This window comes from Lepisma saccharinum, chromosome 18, assembly GCF_977018435.1.
Source record: "Lepisma saccharinum chromosome 18, izLepSacc3.1, whole genome shotgun sequence".
Lineage (NCBI taxonomy): Eukaryota > Metazoa > Arthropoda > Insecta > Zygentoma > Lepismatidae > Lepisma > Lepisma saccharinum.
In genome coordinates, this window is record NC_139246.1 from 51,324,580 (window position 1) to 51,343,980 (window position 19,401).

Consider the following 19,401-nt stretch of genomic DNA (forward strand, 5'->3'; position numbering starts at 1 on the left):
GGCCGGCTTATTTAATCGTCACTTCACATTTGAGTTGTAATAGATCGCTTGGTTCATTAATCTATTCTCATTAAAATCTTGCTGCTCTATATGTATGGGTGCCTACAGGAGAGGGAGGGGGGTCGCCATTCCGTGATAGTTTTGAAAAAATGTTTTTCAATTGACTCTTTTACTATACTACAACTTTTCTATACCACTCCGTCTTAGAATCAATTTTTCTTTGAGAGCCATTCGTCTCCCATTTCTTGTCTCATTTCATCTCTCTCTATCTCTCATATTCTCTCACACAAATGCACAAATAGGCTTATTTATTTTCTTTCTCACTCTACCGACTTCCGTGTTGGAATAGTTAGCACAACGTCAGGGGTCCCGGGTTCGAATTCCGGCCGGGGCATCGGTGTTCTAAGTGAGTGCAGCTTCATCAATTTCATCATAACATCAGTTATACTCATCCTCGCTATTAGCCAAAAGCACTTACTTGGTTCCTCTACTTAACCAACTTGTCTTATTGCCCCCCGTGGTCCACCTTGAAAGATTTCTATCCTCCGATGGCCAGATGATCCGAAATCATGACATCATATTTAGGTGTGAATTGTTGTAAAGAATTAACGTCTCAAGTAGTTATCTCTTTATGTACAGTTTTCACCGAATATACATATTTTCACTATAAATCCAAAATCAACTGCTCCCAGTTGAATTTTGCCCCAAAACACAGAGAATTGCACTTCTCAGGACTTCACTCTACGAGCGCACTATTTAGCATAGCGCTAACCCGCTCTCAACGTTTATCACGCAAGAGTCCCTACGCCGTCCTCTCAGCAGTGCAGTTCATCTTGTTTGAGCTACGAGCGCACTATTTAGCATAGCGCTAACCCGCTCTCAACGTTTATCACGCAAGAGTCCCTACGCCGTCCTCTCATCAGTGCAGTTCATCTTGTTTGAGCTACGAGCGCACTATTTAGCATAGCGCTAACCCGCTCTCAACGTTTATCACGGAAGAGTCCCTACGCCGTCCTCTCATCAGTGCAGTTCATCTTGTTTGAGCTACGAGCGCACTATTTAGCATAGCGCTAACCCGCTCTCAACGTTTATCACGCAAGAGTCCCTACGCCGTCCTCCCATCAGTGCAGTTCATCTTGTTTGAGCTACGAGCGCACTATTTAGCATAGCGCTAACCCGCTCTCAACGTTTATCACGGAAGAGTCCCTACGCCGTCCTCTCATCAGTGCAGTTCATCTTGTTTGAGCTACGAGCGCACTATTTAGCATAGCGCTAACCCGCTCTCAACGTTTATCACGCAAGAGTCCCTACGCCGTCCTCTCATCAGTGCAGTTCATCTTGTTTGAGCTACGAGCGCACTATTTAGCATAGCGCTAACCCGCTCTCAACGTTTATCACGGAAGAGTCCCTACGCCGTCCTCTCATCAGTGCAGTTCATCTTGTTTGAGCTACGAGCGCACTATTTAGCATAGCGCTAACCCGCTCTCAACGTTTATCACGCAAGAGTCCCTACGCCGTCCTCCCATCAGTGCAGTTCATCTTGTTTGAGCTACGAGCGCACTATTTAGCATAGCGCTAACCCGCTCTCAACGTTTATCACGCAAGAGTCCCTACGCCGTCCTCTCATCAGTGCAGTTCATCTTGTTTGAGCTACGAGCGCACTATTTAGCATAGCGCTAACCCGCTCTCAACGTTTATCACGCAAGAGTCCCTACGCCGTCCTCTCATCAGTGCAGTTCATCTTGTTTGAGCTACGAGCGCACTATTTAGCATAGCGTTAACCCGCTCTCAACGTTTATCACGCAAGAGTCCCTACGCCGTCCTCTCATCAGTGCAGTTCATCTTGTTTGAGCTACGAGCGCACTATTTAGCATAGCGCTAACCCGCTCTCAACGTTTATCATGCAAGAGTCCCTACGCCGTCCTCTCATCAGTGCAGTTCATCTTGTTTGAGCTACGAGCGCACTATTTAGCATAGCGCTAACCCGCTCTCAACGTTTATCACGCAAGAGTCCCTACGCCGTCCTCTCATCAGTGCAGTTCATCTTGTTTGAGCTACGAGCGCACTATTTAGCATAGCGCTAACCCGCTCTCAACGTTTATCACGCAAGAGTCCCTACGCCGTCCTCTCATCAGTGCAGTTCATCTTGTTTGAGCTACGAGCGCACTATTTAGCATAGCGCTAACCCGCTCTCAACGTTTATCACGCAAGAGTCCCTACGCCGTCCTCTCATCAGTGCAGTTCATCTTGTTTGAGCTACGAGCGCACTATTTAGCATAGCGCTAACCCGCTCTCAACGTTTATCACGCAAGAGTCCCTACGCCGTCCTCTCATCAGTGCAGTTCATCTTGTTTGAGCTACGAGCGCACTATTTAGCATAGCGCTAACCCGCTCTCAACGTTTATCACGCAAGAGTCCCTACGCCGTCCTCTCATCAGTGCAGTTCATCTTGTTTGAGCTACGAGCGCACTATTTAGCATAGCGTTAACCCGCTCTCAACGTTTATCACGCAAGAGTCCCTACGCCGTCCTCTCATCAGTGCAGTTCATCTTGTTTGAGCTACGAGCGCACTATTTAGCATAGCGTTAACCCGCTCTCAACGTTTATCACGCAAGAGTCCCTACGCCGTCCTCTCATCAGTGCAGTTCATCTTGTTTGAGCTACGAGCGCACTATTTGGCATAGCGCTAACCCGCTCTCAACGTTTATCACGCAAGAGTCCCTACGCCGTCCTCTCATCAGTGCAGTTCATCTTGTTTGAGCTACGAGCGCACTATTTAGCATAGCGTTAACCCGCTCTCAACGTTTATCACGCAAGAGTCCCTACGCCGTCCTCTCATCAGTGCAGTTCATCTTGTTTGAGCTACGAGCGCACTATTTAGCATAGCGCTAACCCGCTCTCAACGTTTATCACGCAAGAGTCCCTACGCCGTCCTCTCATCAGTGCAGTTCATCTTGTTTGAGCTACGAGCGCACTATTTAGCATAGCGCTAACCCGCTCTCAACGTTTATCACGCAAGAGTCCCTACGCCGTCCTCTCATCAGTGCAGTTCATCTTGTTTGAGCTACGAGCGCACTATTTAGAGTAGTGGGAAAGTATATAGGATGAGCACCACTTACAAGTGTAGAAAGTATGAACCCCCCTCAAGCAGATTTGTTTACACTTAAAACTAGCTCAACATGCCCATATGAGCTTTTTGCTCAAGTGTGGAACCCTGTCTAATCCAAGATTTTTGTAAAAATGCCTTCTGGAATTTCTCAGAAAGTATGAACCCCCTCAGATTGATGCGGCTACACTTACAAAAGGCACTTCTGTGAGATTGTTGTCCATAATCCTGTCAAAAATATGCTCTTCTTGATATTGTATGATATCTTAAGTATAGTAACTGCTACAGTGCCCTAGCATGTATAGATTTCAAAATTTTGTTAATATTGCATTTTTCAGAAAATTCTATTTATAAAAATTAGGCATTTACAGCTTAAATATTGCATATATCAGGAAAATTATAGAGACATAAAATGTAGAGAATTATGCCTAGAATATGCCTACAAAATTTCAAGTCTCCAGTGCTGATAGTTTTTGAAAAAATCTCAAATTCAAAAAATTATCGATTTTTTAACAAAACTTCTAAACAGCCTCTAGATTTCAAATATGCAACCCCCATGCTCCTATCTTGAAAAATAGGCAAGTTATTCAAGATCTAGAGAACAACAAGATATTTTGAAAAATTTATAGAGATCAAAAAGTTGCATCTTGAAATGCCCATGAGAAATCACCAAACCCCATGTCTCTAGGATTCATGGTTCCAGAGATAATCAAAATTCAAAAAATTATCGATTTTTTCAAAATTTGAGTATGTTGCTCTGGGGGCCATGCAGAGTCACCCCCATAAATATAATTGGCCTAGGATCAAAACTAGTGAAAATTGCAAAAATAAAATAATCGATTTTTTCAAAATTTCAGTATGTTGCTCTGGGGGCCATGCAGAGTCACCCCCATAAATATAATTATCCTAGGATCAAAATTAGTGACAGAATATAGAAACAAAAATTATAATAGGGCTTGGATATAGCTACCAGCCACTATATTTTTATTTTGAACTCAGCACTTAAAACTAAGCCAAGATGCACCCCCACCCCCACCCACCCCTACCCCTACATACCTACCCCCACCCCTACACCCACACCCCCACCCATACCTACCCACCCACACCTACCCACATCCATACATATTTACTTCCCAGTCCAGTTCTATTGCATCATGTTGTGCAATATTAATTGATTAAATGCTTATGACATAATGTGCTGATGTGGTGTTTCCTGATTGGTTTAAATAAGCAGAGTTCCTATTGGCTCTGTAAATCTATATAAGCCAGGGCACAGTGCAGATTCTTCACCATTGCTGGATCGGCAGTGGAACCCACAAGTGGGGAGCAGAACCTGAACAGGCTCCACCAAAGTATAGGAGAATTGAAGCATTTAATTTGGCGGAATAACCCAAGTAAGGTCATAGAAACAATATACATTGATACCATAAAAGCCAATTTTTGGCAAAAAGGGGGGAAAGGGGGAAAAAGGGCCTGCGGCACGGCCAGTTCCACTGCACGGATCAATACTCGGGGCAGTTCCTCAGATTCCCGCCCCGAGGAGCTGCGGCACGGCCAGTTCCACTGCACGGATCAATACTCGGGGCAGTTCCTCAGATTCCCGCCCCGAGGAGCTGCGGCACGGCCAGTTCCACTGCACGGATCAATACTCGGGGCAGTTCCTCAGATTCTCGCCCTGAGGAGCTGCGGCACGGCCAGTTCCACTGCACGGATCAATACTCGGGGCAGTTCCTCAGATTCTCGCCCCGAGGAGTTGTGGGATCAATATTCCCCGCCCGGGCAGTTCTATTCCTGCCAAAGTGGTTCCTAAATACAATATCTCAAGAACTAATTGACATAGAGCTATGCAGTTTTTTTGTCTGCACTGAACCCAACTGATATTTTTTATCCAGTATAGAGTTTTGATTTGAACCCCAAGAAATTTTATATAAATACCAAAGCCAAAAAATATTAACACACACACACATACACACATACACACACACAAATCACACTGCTGAACCCAACTGATATTTTTATCCAGCATAGAGTTTTGATTTGAATCCCAGGAAATTGTATATAATAAACAACAACAAAAATGCCAAGTCAAAAATATTGTAATCAATGCAATAAGAATATATCCAGCCCCAATTGGGCCAAGCACCAAAAGATTTGTGACCCAGACAAATACAGAACTCCCACAAAAATATGCCCCAAATGCAATAGAAAATATAACATGCAATATTTCACATATAAACATAAAGGCACTTGCTCTGCACAGTCATCAACATTGCCCCCACAACCATCCACATCTGGTCTGAAAAGGAAGCATGAAGCACCTGTTAATGCTGGACCTGCAAAGCAGCTATGCTATGCACCTATCCATAGCAGTTTTAATGGCCAATTAAGAGATTATCGGTTTGTATCAGAGCCAAGATGTGGTATTAAGAATTTTTTGAACAGTATAAATTCTGATCTGCAGGCAATTCTAAATGCACAAAATGGCTCTTATAAGCTCTCCCTCAAATTGTATACACAATATAAGAAGCCAAACGGCACAAAATTTACACAGCCCCACATAACAGCAACTGTACCCGTATATTCAAATGCAAATTTAGACACAATAATAAGCAGGTTGATAGATCAATTGAATATTAAACACTCTGAATTTGCAGCAAAAGAGTCTGGATGGAGCCTATGCGGATCTCCACACAAGTTATATGTTAATATTTCTGAATTCAGCCCATTACAAGGTTCTACATATTTGCCATTACCTGATAATATTAAAAACAGAAGAGCCGTGGTTAATATAGAAAATACCGACCAGAAATGCTTTTTGTGGTGTATATTAGCTGCTTTGTTTCCAGTTTCAAGAAATCCTCAGAGAATAAATTATTACAAACAACATGAACATGATTTTGACGATGCAATGGAGGGTTTAGAATATCCAATGTCTGTACAGAATATTGATCAATTTGAAAAAAAGGCCCGGGATATTAATAGCAAACAATTATCTATTAATGTATTTATTTGCTCCACTGGCAATTGCCCGATAGAACCTCTCAGAATCAGTACAATTGATGATGATTCTGCTGTTCCGATTGATCTGCTCTTAATTGAAGGGGATGGCACATATCATTACACTCTGATACATAATCTTGAAGCTTTAGTGAGAACACAACTAGACAAATCCAATACAATATTCAAGTTGTGCAGAAGATGTTTATGTGTATTTGATGGCAAAAAAATAATAAAAGGGGTTTGTAAAGTGAATGCAGAAATTGCTAAAAACAAGTTAATTGAGCATCTGAAATACTGTAAAAATCATAAACCTGTTCATATGGTGATGCCCAATCCAAGTGAAAATTGCAAATTCAAAAAGTTTGAAGCCTTGTTGGAACACCCAGCATATATTGTTTGTGATTTTGAATCAATTCTCAAATCTCTTGCATCCTGCAATCCAGATCCTGAAGAATCTTCAATTACACCATACCAGCTACATGAACCTTCCAGCTTTTATTATGTGGTTGTACAGGATGGTGTTGTTACCAAAAAAGATTCATACATGGGGCCAGATGCCATCAAAATATTTGCACATAGAATAGAAAATGAGTGCCGTGACATAGCATCTAACATTTTATTAAAATCAAAACCCATGTTGCCTTTAACAGAGAAACAGATTGAAGATTTCAACAATGCAGAAAAATGCCCGGTATGTGATTGTGAATTTTCAGATACAAATATCAAGGTGAAACACCATTCTCATACAGATGGTAAATTCAAAATGGCCCTGTGCAATAGCTGCAATATTAAGATCAAGAGACCAAAATTTGTCCCTATATTTTGCCATGGAGCATCCAATTATGATTTTCATCATTTGATCAGATATGAGGGGTTTGACAAGCAGAATTTAAATATTTTAGCTGAAAATGATGAGAAATATATATCTATTAGCAAAATAATTAAAGTTAATGGTGTTCCTATTCACATAAGATTTCTTGATTCTTACAGAATTTTATCTGCTAGCCTGGCTACACTGGCCACTCAATTATCTGATGATCAATTCAAAATCACATGTGCCTTGTTTCCAAATCAGGACCTGAAATTAATTAGGCGGAAGGGTGTATATCCATATGATTATGTTACAGATTTTTCTAAATTTGATGAATGTTCCCTGCCACCACAACAAGAGTTTTACAGCAAAATCAGAGGATCTGGAATCACTGATGATGATTATCACCATGCCCAATTGATGTGGAACAATTTAAAATGCCAGACATTTGGTGATTATCACATGGCATATTTGAAACTTGATGTGACCCTCTTAGCTGATATATTGCAGGCATTCAGAAAATCTTCCATGCAAAATTATAAACTGGACCCAGTGTATTTTTACAGTGCCCCGGGCCTAGCATGGGCTGCAATGTTTTTAAACACCAAAAAGCCATTGGATCTGATCCAAGATCAAGATATGTACTTGTTTATGGAGCAAGGTATAAGAGGAGGCATGGTGCAATGTTCTCAGAGATATGCCAGAGCAAATAACAAATATATGCGTGATTATGATCCAGAATTACCATCAAATTATATATTGTATGTGGATGCAAACAGCCTCTATGGTCATGCCATGATGCAAAAATTGCCATATGCAGGGCTTGAATGGGTCGAAGATTTCAATATTGAAGATCTTAAGAATTTTGATGATAGTAACTATGGCCTCTTCTTAGAGGTTGATCTGACATTTCCATATAATTTACATAACAAATTTTCTGATCTGCCCCCAATTCCCGAGGTTCAGTGCTCACCTGGCTCTAAACAGAAGAAGCTCATGATGACACTGGAGCCAAAACAAGGCTATGTCATATATTACAAAAACCTCCAGTTCCTGATGAAACATGGTGTTCAAGTGACCAAAATTGGCAAAGTTTTGAGGTTCAGGCACTCAGAATGGTTGAAACCATACATTAATACAAATACAGAGCTTCGAACATCTGCAAAGAGCCAATTTGATAAGGCCTTGTTTAAATTGATGGTTAATTCTGTATATGGCAAAACAATTGAAAATGTCAGAAAACATACCGATGTTAAAATAATTACTGACCCCAGCCTGAGCAAAAAATTGGTTGCAAAGCCTAATTTCAATTATAGAAGAATTTATGATGAAAATATGGCACTTTTCAACATGAAAAAAACAAAAATTAAGTTTGATAAACCTATTTATGTAGGGGCTGCAATATTGGATTTGGCCAAATTACATATGTCAATATTGTATTATGATGTGTTGAGACCTTTTTATGGTGATAATATAAAATTGATGTACATGGACACGGATAGTTTTATTCTTGATATTAAAACAGAAGATGTTTATCAAGATATGGCACAGCCTGAATTGTTTAAATATTTTGATACCAGTGAATTGCCAGGCCATTTGAATATTCAACCCCACAACAAAAAAGTGCCCGGCAAGTTAAAAGATGAGACACTTGGTGATGTTATTGTGGAATTTGCTGGGTTAAGTGCCAAGATGTACAGTTTTAAAACATGTAGTGGTGTTGCTGCTAAAAAGGCCAAGGGCATTGGCAAAGTAGCTGTGGAAAAAGAGCTTAAATTTGAGGATTATAAAAATTGCCTCAAATCCCAGAATTTAATCAAAACATCAGAATCCAGAATTCAGAGTGTGGATCACTTATTGACTTCAAATGTTGTAAGAAAAGTGGCTCTGGACCCACATGATGATAAGAGATGCATTTTATCATGTGGCATTCATACTTTACCATGGGGTCATTGTGATTTGAAAAATGGCAACCAATGCCCAATTACAGAGCATGATTTGAAATAAATAAACATGCCTATGAACTTATTTGGGTTCAAAAAACGGGCTATTATGGAGCTGCCAACACCACAACCCTCTTCTGATATGCTGTCTAAACTGAGTGGCTTGTTAATTATTCATCTGAACAGCATATTTACAGATGTTGATGATGAAACAGGTAAAATATTGTACATATTTAACAATAATTTAAAACATTACCAATTACCTGTAGGTGGGCAATTACAATTTATTACAACCCCTGAGGGTGATGTTAAAATTTCAGTAGGGAAAAATATTTATAGAATTAAGCACTCAAACATGGTTTCTGGCACTGTTTATACTGTTTCTGCTGGTGATTGCTTATATATTGAGGTCCCTGGATCTTATGACAAGCTTATACCCTTTTTTATAGAATTAAGAATCAGATACTCTATAATAAATAACCACTAAACAAAATGCCTAATGATATTTTTGGCCATACAAGACATGAAGATCACAGTGATGAGATTTTGATGCTTGATGTCAGAGTCAAGAAATTAAGAAGTGATTTACAAGCTTTACAAACTACACTCAATGCCAGTCTTCAATTAGAAATTACAAATTTGCAATCACAATACATGGACCCTCTTCTTAAAATTGATTCTGAACTCAAATTGCTGCTTCAGAAATATACTGATTTGGCTACATTGGATAATTTTCAAAGTTTAGAAGAGGCTGTAGCAGCTCTTCAAGCCAAATTTAAGACCCAAGCCACCAACTCTGAGCAATTGAAACAACAATTGGAAGAGCAGATAAATAATGTCCAGACACAACTCCAAACAATTGTCAAAAGCATAAAATCACAAGAAGATTTTGATCTAGTGATTTCCACTCTAAAAGAACAGATTCAGTCACTCCAAATACCTAATCTGAACCCTCTGAACAATGCCATAGCCGAGGTTAAAGAAAAAATTGAGACACTTGAAAATTTTATGAACAATTCGTCATCTTCTGATGCTTTGAATGCAATAACTCGGAGTGTAGCAAATATTAAGCTGCAACTTGAAACATATGAAGATTTTGGAAAAATTCAAAGTTCCATAACCCATCTTGAAGGTACAATAGCAGCAGTGCAAAGTGATTTGGCAAATGTACTAGAATCCAGATTGCCCGGTATTGTAGATACCCTTGTCAGTGACCAGCAACAAATCACAAAGCTTGAAAACCTCAACACTGAATCTGAACTATCTCATTTTCATCACTTGATAGATGATATCCAAACAAAACTTGAAATTTTACAACAATCCACACCCTCTCAGGCAGATATAGCCCTGCTCCAAAATGCTATGCAAAATGTGGCTGATGCATCTGAATTACACAATGTGAAATTGGCACTTGAATTTTTGCAAAATACAGTCTCAAATCTTCCTACATCACAGGAACTTAAAAATATTAAGAGAACAGTGAATAGGATATTGAAATCAGAAGATATCAAGAATATCCAGGCAGAGATCAAACATCTCACTCAGACAGTGGCCACTCTACCAACTAATCAACATATTAATGAACTGCATGCCCTGTTTGAGGATATCAGAAGACAAATCCATGATCTTACTGCTCAAAATTCAAAATTGGCAATTGTTGAAAATTTGCAACAAATTGTAGCTAATATCAAGCAACAGCTAGGAACCATGGAATCCAATCAAGCAAATGCTTTGTCTGTTTTTGCCACCCAGCTACAAGAAATTGTGCAACAATACAAGAAACTTGTTGTGGACATAAAAATCAAGCCAGGCCATGATGATGTTGTTAGAACCATCAATGAGCACCTTGAATCTGTAACAAGCAGATTGCTCACAGCAGAAAAGGAAATAACAGGCATAATCGAGAATCCAAAACATTCAGTAATTCTTGAATTATACAGCATCCCCAACAAAGAATATGATTCTCCATTTACACCAGGTGGCAAAATATATATGCTGTCCCCTGCACAATTTTATTACCAATTTTTTGTTGGGGGCACATTGAGACCAATCAAGAGCAAATATTGGCTTCAGCCACAGGCACACCACTACCCTACCTTATCAATAACAAATGCTGATAACAAAGTGAAAATCACCAGTGTAGAATTGGAGGATTTTACAGATCCCAATACATTAGAAACAGCCTATGCTGAAGATGATGACTCCCTGGAATTTAAAATACAAATTGGAGACAAATTATATTTAGAAAATCCTGCAGTATCAGCTGCTGAACACCCTATAGTTGCAATATTCTTGTTTACATATTATGTCTAGAAAAATTATTGTTGATGAATTACACAGACAAGCCAGACATAATTTTAAGAGACTCCCAGTAGTCACAAAGGGCATAGATGATTTATGGCAAAGCGACTTGATTGAAATGGCAAGTGGACAGTTGAAAAACTTAGACAAAATCAACAAGGGCTACAAGTATCTACTCACTGTTATAGACACATTTTCAAAATTTGCCTGTGCTGTGCCACTCAAATCCAAGACTGGAAAATGTGTTACAGAAGCCCTCAGGACAATCATCAATCAGAGTGGAAGATCCCCGCGCTATTTGCAAACAGATAATGGCAAAGAATTTTATAATTCAGTGTTTCAACAATTTATTAAAAGCCAGGCAATACAACATTATTCGAGTTACAGTGATCTCAAGGCCTCAATTGTAGAGAGATTCAACAGAACCTTAAAAAATCTTATGTATAAACAATTTACCCTGCAAGGTAAATATAAATGGATTAATATTCTTCCAGAACTTCTACATAAATATAACAACTCGGTCCATTCCACAATCAACATGAAACCCTCTGAAGTAACTTCATCTGATGAGCAAAAATTGATCAGAACTGTTTATTATCCTAAATATCAGCCAACAACAAGAAAAGCCAAATACAAGGTGGGTGATCAAGTAAGAATCAGCAAATATAAGCACTTATTCAAGAGAGGCTTTACAAGAAACTGGAGCACTGAATTATTTACAGTGGTTCAAGTTAAACCCGGGACCTTTAACACATATATAATAAAGGATCACCGAGGAGAAATTCTCAAAGGCAGGTTCTATGAACAAGAGCTCAGCAAAACTAAACAGCCTGACACATATCTCATAGAAAAAATCATCCGCAGAAAAGGATACAAGTTACTTGTCAAATGGCTAGGACTCCCAGAACACAGCTGGATCGATGCAAACAAAATAATAATATGAGCACCTGGGATGTTATAAAAAGGCTGCCAGAACCTGAACAACAAAATAAGAGAAATGGCAAATTGCTACCTGATAATATTAGGTGTCTTATTGTTGGGCCATCTGCTTGTGGTAAAACTACACTAATGGTTGATAATTTTTTATTAGCACCCAACTGGTTAGACTGGAAAAACAGGCACTTGTATATCTTCTCTAAGAGCTTGGAACAATTAAAATATCAGCAGCTGATGAAGCTATATGATGGATTGGATATTGCAACTTTTGAACCAGATGTTAAGCCACTCCATGAATGTCTCGATAATTCTGTTGTTGTGTTTGATGACATTATACTGGATAATCAAAACAAGGTTAGGAATTTCTTTACACAGGGCCGACACAAAAATATAGATTGTTTCTACCTGGCACAGACTTTTTCAAAAATACCGAAGCAACTGATCCGAGACAACAGCAATTTTATATGTGTGTTTCATCAAGACCATACCAACCTCAAACACATACATGATGAATATGTAGGTGGGGACTTGAGCTACAATGATTTTTCTAAATTTTGCAGCAAGTGCTGGAACCAGGACAGTTATGGGTTTGTCACAATTGATATGACAAGAACACCCAATAGTGGCAAATACAGAAATAAAATCAACAATTTTCTAGACATTGAAACATAAATAAATAACCATGAAAAGGCCAATAATTGATGATCTTAAATTAAGAGATTATCTTGTAAAAAGATTTAAGGGATGGAAATCAGAGAACCGAGGAATTTATGAAAAACACAAACAAACAGAACAGCCTGTAATTGATGCTATTAATAATTTAGGTAAGAATATCAAAACTGTTACAGAGCAAAATCAAAATTTGCTCACAGAGCTTGTACGTGTAGCTGCAAGGAACATATTAGATTATCCATTCACCCCACTTTCAAGTATTCATACACCTAGTCCTATTGCTCCTAGAAGAATTGAAGCTAGTCAGGATCCTATTGAATTGGGTCTTCTTGCTCAAAAATATTTAACCACACCTAAAGACAATAAAGATGAGGTGTTTGGCTTATATGCTGACACAGAGCTTGATGGCAGCATCATACATAGAATTGGCAATTTCAGAGTAACATTTATGGGAGATGATATAATTGTATATTCAGAATCTAGACTTGGAGAAAAAGGTGCTTTTGTTAAGTACACCGGCACACCTGGATTATGGGAACTGATGACTAGGAAAAGGCCTGGCAGCTATACAGATCAAGATTATGAGGATTACAAAGAAATATTAATAAAATCAGATGCTCTATACCAGAACAATGATCCCACACAAAAAAGGGTTAAGTCGAGCAGTGGGGCAAAATACAATAATTTAATCAAGCCCATATGGTCTCAGATCAAGACTGGCAGTGGAATCAAACAATACAACACCCTGCCTAAAGAATTTGTGTGGGTTGATGATGTCAGGAAACTTGTAGATAGGTTATTGGTGATAGCTGGGGAGGAAAATGCTGGGAACCACAATTTTTACAATGAAAAGGTTGGAATTATGGACATGATAAGCACAAAATTGTCTAATTTTATAGTGAATGACACTAAGGGGATTGGATATCTTATAAAAATTATTAATACTCTACCCCCCAAATTTTGGAATATTTCTGAGGGTCGGGGCCTTGTTAATGACATTATAAACAAGCTGCCATTTGAACTACACATTCCAGGCTATCAATATTGTGGTCCCGGTACAAAATTGGACCATAGATTAAACAGAGGTGATAATGGTGTTAATCCTTTAGATGCTGCTTGTAGAGACCATGATATTGCATACAACACACATTCTGATCTTGACAAGAGACATGTTGCAGACAAGAAATTAGAAGAGGCTGCATTTGGCAGATTTGTAAGCAAAGATGCTTCTTTGAGTGAAAAAATAGCAGCATTGGGAACCACCATAGCTATGAGCACCAAACAAAAATTGGGGTGGGGGCTGTGAATATGTATATAATAAACCTACAATGAGGGCCAAGGGTGTTATGTATCAAATACCTTATGCAGGTCTCAAATCTCTTAAAACTATTGACAGTCTTTTGACCAAAAAGCAGCGCAAGAAAAAAAATTCTTGTATTGCAAAGGGGCATGGTATGAAATTGTTACTTAGTACCCCCCCAATTAAAAAAATTACAGCAATCAAGAAAAAAATCACATGTAGGGGGATTCATATTTACCATCCCTGCCATCTTAGCTGCTCTCGGGGCTGTTGGGAGCTTGGCGGGGGGATCAGCTGCTATAGCAAAAACAGTAATAGATGCCAAGAAAAATAGGGCAGAATTAGATGAGCAGAGGCGCCATAACCTGGCAATGGAGAAACAAGGCAAAGGTGTTAAGAGAGCCATGAATAAGTTTAAAAAAAACAAGAGCCGCTTACAAACCAAGATATTGAAGCTTTAATCAAGCCACTGGGTATCAAACATTTTAGAGGTGTGTACATGTCTGATTCTTTACCAGAGCAACCACTCAACAAAGAGTGTGGCATTGTTAATTTGGATGAGTACAAAAATCAGGGCACTCACTGGATTTGTTATCTTAAATAATTAAAAAATGAGGCATTTGTATTTGATTGATTTGGAGGTGTTCCACCTGAAAATTTAATAAAATATCTAAATTCAGCTAATCTTTATTACAATAATGCCCGTGTTCAAAACTTCAGAGATGTTAATTGCGGACATTTGTGTTTATCAGTTCTTAGATATATGTCTCAAATAAATAAACCATCAATTGAAGATTTTCAAAAAGCCTTGTGGTATCTGAAACATCATGGGGGTATTTCATCTCACCAGCCAAAATTCAATATTGAAACTCAAATTACATGATGACATTGTATATCCCAAAACAATAGCTCTCAGGGCATTTTATGGCATGTACCTCATCCCCAATATTACACACCACAACAACAAAATTGCAGTTGGGGATGAAAAAATTGTCATCACTCCAGGGCAGTATAATCTGTCCACTCTAAATGCTCAATTACCCAGAGGTGTAGTGTTAAGTCAAAATTCTGTCACTCACAGAGTAGAAATTGTATCTGCCACAGAAACAGTGGATCTGGGTACTATAGGAGAGCTGTTAGGCTTTGAGAACAACACAAAACTGGAACCAGGCATCAAACACACTGCTATGAATATACCTAAATTCTTGGCCATAGAGACTCTGAATATTCACTGTAATGTGGCTGAGGGTATGATCACCAAATCAAATGGCATAGGCAGTCACAAACAAACTGGGATCATTGCAACATTCAAACCTAATTCTGAATTTATGGAGCCCATCATCTACAATCCGTCCCCAACATTATATTTTCCTGTGTGCCATAATAGAATAGATTATATTGAATTGATGGTCACGAATGAAAAAGAAGAATTAGTTGATTTTGCTGGAGCCACAACAACTGCAATCATAGAAATTAATATTTAAATAAAAATACATACAAGAAGAAAATGGAAAATATTGAGAGTTATGAGCTACAATCATTCCCTCCAAACAGGAGGACATTTGCAAATTTAAATCAACCCAACACAGAGATTGAGGTTGATCTTGATGTAGGGGATGGATTTATACACCCCCACAGAGCAGATCTATACATCAAATTTGATGTTGTAAAGCTCGATGGTACAGATTATCCGGCAAATTCAAATATAAGATTGGTAGATAATTTTGTGCCACATCTATTCTCTGAAATTGAGATCAGAAAGCATGGCGTTGTTATAAACAGAGTGGATTATCCGGGTATTACCTCCACAGCTTTGGCCACATTAAAATTATCCAAAACCGAGGCTTCATACTACAAAATCGGTGGATTTGAGGCTGGTGATAAGATATTATCTAAAAACCACACTGTGCTGTTCCCTATGCGCCTATTGCCAGGATTCTTCTCAGATTACAAAGAAATTATGTGGAAGGGTGGTTTAAGAATTACATTTAGAAGAGCTGCCAATGATAATAATGCTCTGATGAGGTACAGCACAATAAACCCTACAGGGGAAGCTCTGCCTAATACCCTACCAGATACAGGCAAATGCATTATTCAGACTATGGAGTTAAGAATCCCTGTTGTTGAGTATGAGGCCAGTTATGCTCTTAAATACAAAGCAGATATAATAAAAAATCCACAGGTTCCTCTACAATTTTATACTTATCAATGTGTACAGAAGCCCGCATCTGGTACATATTATGAGTTTGATGCTACAAATTCATTCTCCAGCATACAATACGACATGCCTGATTTTGTGGTGGTACTGTTTCAGACTGGAAGACACAACAATCAGGAAAAAAATTCAAGCAAATTTGATAACTGTAACATCAAGAACATATATCTTAAAAATGGCAGAAATGAGGTATTTCCTAGAGAAAATTACAATTTAGACATGTCCAAGGATGATTTCCTTAAATTATATGAGGCATTTTCATCCTTCAAAAGAGTCACTACTGGCAATACTGACATGTATTACACACCAGATGAATTCAAAGCACAGAGACCCATCTTTGTAATCAACACTTCAAAAAGGAAACAGGTTGTGGTGAATGACAGGACAAACATTAAAATTATCTGTGAATTCCATGAGGCATTACCTGATGACACCATATGTAGTGTTATTCTCATAGGAGAAAAATCATATGTTTATGATGTAAGAAATGAGAGAGTCACGGAGCAATTCTAGAAGAATTATATTATTTTAATACTAGATATACAAGTTGAGCCTGGTGCCCAATTGAACTTAAACCGGAAGTAAATATGTGTGGGTGTGGGTATGTCCTGGCCTAGTTTTAAGTGTGGCCAAAAAAAAAATATCAAGAGGGGCATATTTTTAACAAATTTATGGACAACAATCTCACAGAAGTGCCTTTTATAAGTGTAGCCGCATCAATCTGAGGGGGGTTCATACTTTCTGAGAAATTCCAGAAGGCATTTTTACAAAAATCTTGGATTAGACAGGGTTCCACACTTGAGCAAAAAGCTCATATGGGCATGTTGAGCTAGTTTTAAGTGTAAACAAATCTGCTTGAGGGGGGTTCATACTTTCTACACTTGTAAGTGGTGCTCATCCTATATACTTTCCCACTACTATTTAGCATAGCGCTAACCCGCTCTCAACGTTTATCACGCAAGAGTCCCTACGCCGTCCTCTCATCAGTGCAGTTCATCTTGTTTGAGCTACGAGCGCACTATTTAGCATAGCGCTAACCCGCTCTCAACGTTTATCACGCAAGAGTCCCTACGCCGTCCTCTCATCAGTGCAGTTCATCTTGTTTGAGCTACGAGCGCACTATTTAGCATAGCGCTAACCCGCTCTCAACGTTTATCACGCAAGAGTCCCTACGCCGTCCTCTCATCAGTGCAGTTCATCTTGTTTGAGCTACGAGCGCACTATTTAGCATAGCGCTAACCCGCTCTCAACGTTTATCACGCAAGAGTCCCTACGCCGTCCTCTCATCAGTGCAGTTCATCTTGTTTGAGCTACGAGCGCACTATTTAGCATAGCGCTAACCCGCTCTCAACGTTTATCACGCAAGAGTCCCTACGCCGTCCTCTCATCAGTGCAGTTCATCTTGTTTGAGCTACGAGCGCACTATTTAGCATAGCGCTAACCCGCTCTCAACGTTTATCACGCAAGAGTCCCTACGCCGTCCTCTCATCAGTGCAGTTCATCTTGTTTGAGCTACGAGCGCACTATTTAGCATAGCGCTAACCCGCTCTCAACGTTTATCACGCAAGAGTCCCTACGCCGTCCTCTCATCAGTGCAGTTCATCTTGTTTGAGTTACGAGCGCACTATTTAGCATAGCGCTAACCCGCTCTCAACGTTTATCACGCAAGAGTCCCTACGCCGTCCTCTCATCAGTGCAGTTCATCTTGTTTGAGCTACGAGCGCACTATTTAGCATAGGGCTAACCCGCTCTCAACGTTTATCACGCAAGAGTCCCTACGCCGTCCTCTCATCAGTGCAGTTCATCTTGTTTGAGCTACGAGCGCACTATTTAGCATAGCGCTAACCCGCTCTCAACGTTTATCACGCAAGAGTCCCTACGCCGTCCTCTCATCAGTGCAGTTCCTCTTGTTTGAGCTACGAGCGCACTATTTAGCATAGCGCTAACCCGCTCTCAACGTTTATCACGCAAGAGTCCCTACGCCGTCCTCTCATCAGTGCAGTTCATCTTGTTTGAGCTACGAGCGCACTATTTAGCATAGCGCTAACCCGCTCTCAACGTTTATCACGCAAGAGTCCGTACGCCGTCCTCTCATCAGTGCAGTTCATCTTGTTTGAGCTACGAGCGCACTATTTAGCATAGCGCTAACCCGCTCTCAACGTTTATCACGCAAGAGTCCCTACGCCGTCCTCTCATCAGTGCAGTTCATCTTGTTTGAGCTACGAGCGCACTATTTAGCATAGCGCTAACCCGCTCTCAACGTTTATCACGCAAGAGTCCCTACGCCGTCCTCTCATCAGTGCAGTTCATCTTGTTTGAGCTACGAGCGCACTATTTAGCATAGCGCTAACCCGCTCTCAACGTTTATCACGCAAGAGTCCCTACGCCGTCCTCTCATCAGTGCAGTTCATCTTGTTTGAGCTACGAGCGCACTATTTAGCATAGCGCTAACCCGCTCTCAACGTTTATCACGCAAGAGTCCCTACGCCGTCCTCTCATCAGTGCAGTTCATCTTGTTTGAGCTACGAGCGCACTATTTAGCATAGCGCTAACCCGCTCTCAACGTTTATCACGCAAGAGTCCCTACGCCGTCCTCTCATCAGTGCAGTTCATCTTGTTTGAGCTACGAGCGCACTATTTAGCATAGCGCTAACCCGCTCTCAACGTTTATCACGCAAGAGTCCCTACGCCGTCCTCTCATCAGTGCAGTTCATCTTGTTTGAGCTACGAGCGCACTATTTAGCATAGCGCTAACCCGCTCTCAACGTTTATCACGCAAGAGTCCCTACGCCGTCCTCTCAGCAGTGCAGTTCATCTTGTTTGAGCTACGAGCGCACTATTTAGCATAGCGCTAACCCGCTCTCAACGTTTATCACGCAAGAGTCCCTACGCCGTCCTCTCATCAGTGCAGTTCATCTTGTTTGAGCTACGAGCGCACTATTTAGCATAGCGCTAACCCGCTCTCAACGTTTATCACGCAAGAGTCCCTACGCCGTCCTCTCATCAGTGCAGTTCATCTTGTTTGAGCTACGAGCGCACTATTTAGCATAGCGCTAACCCGCTCTCAACGTTTATCACGCAAGAGTCCCTACGCCGTCCTCTCATCAGTGCAGTTCA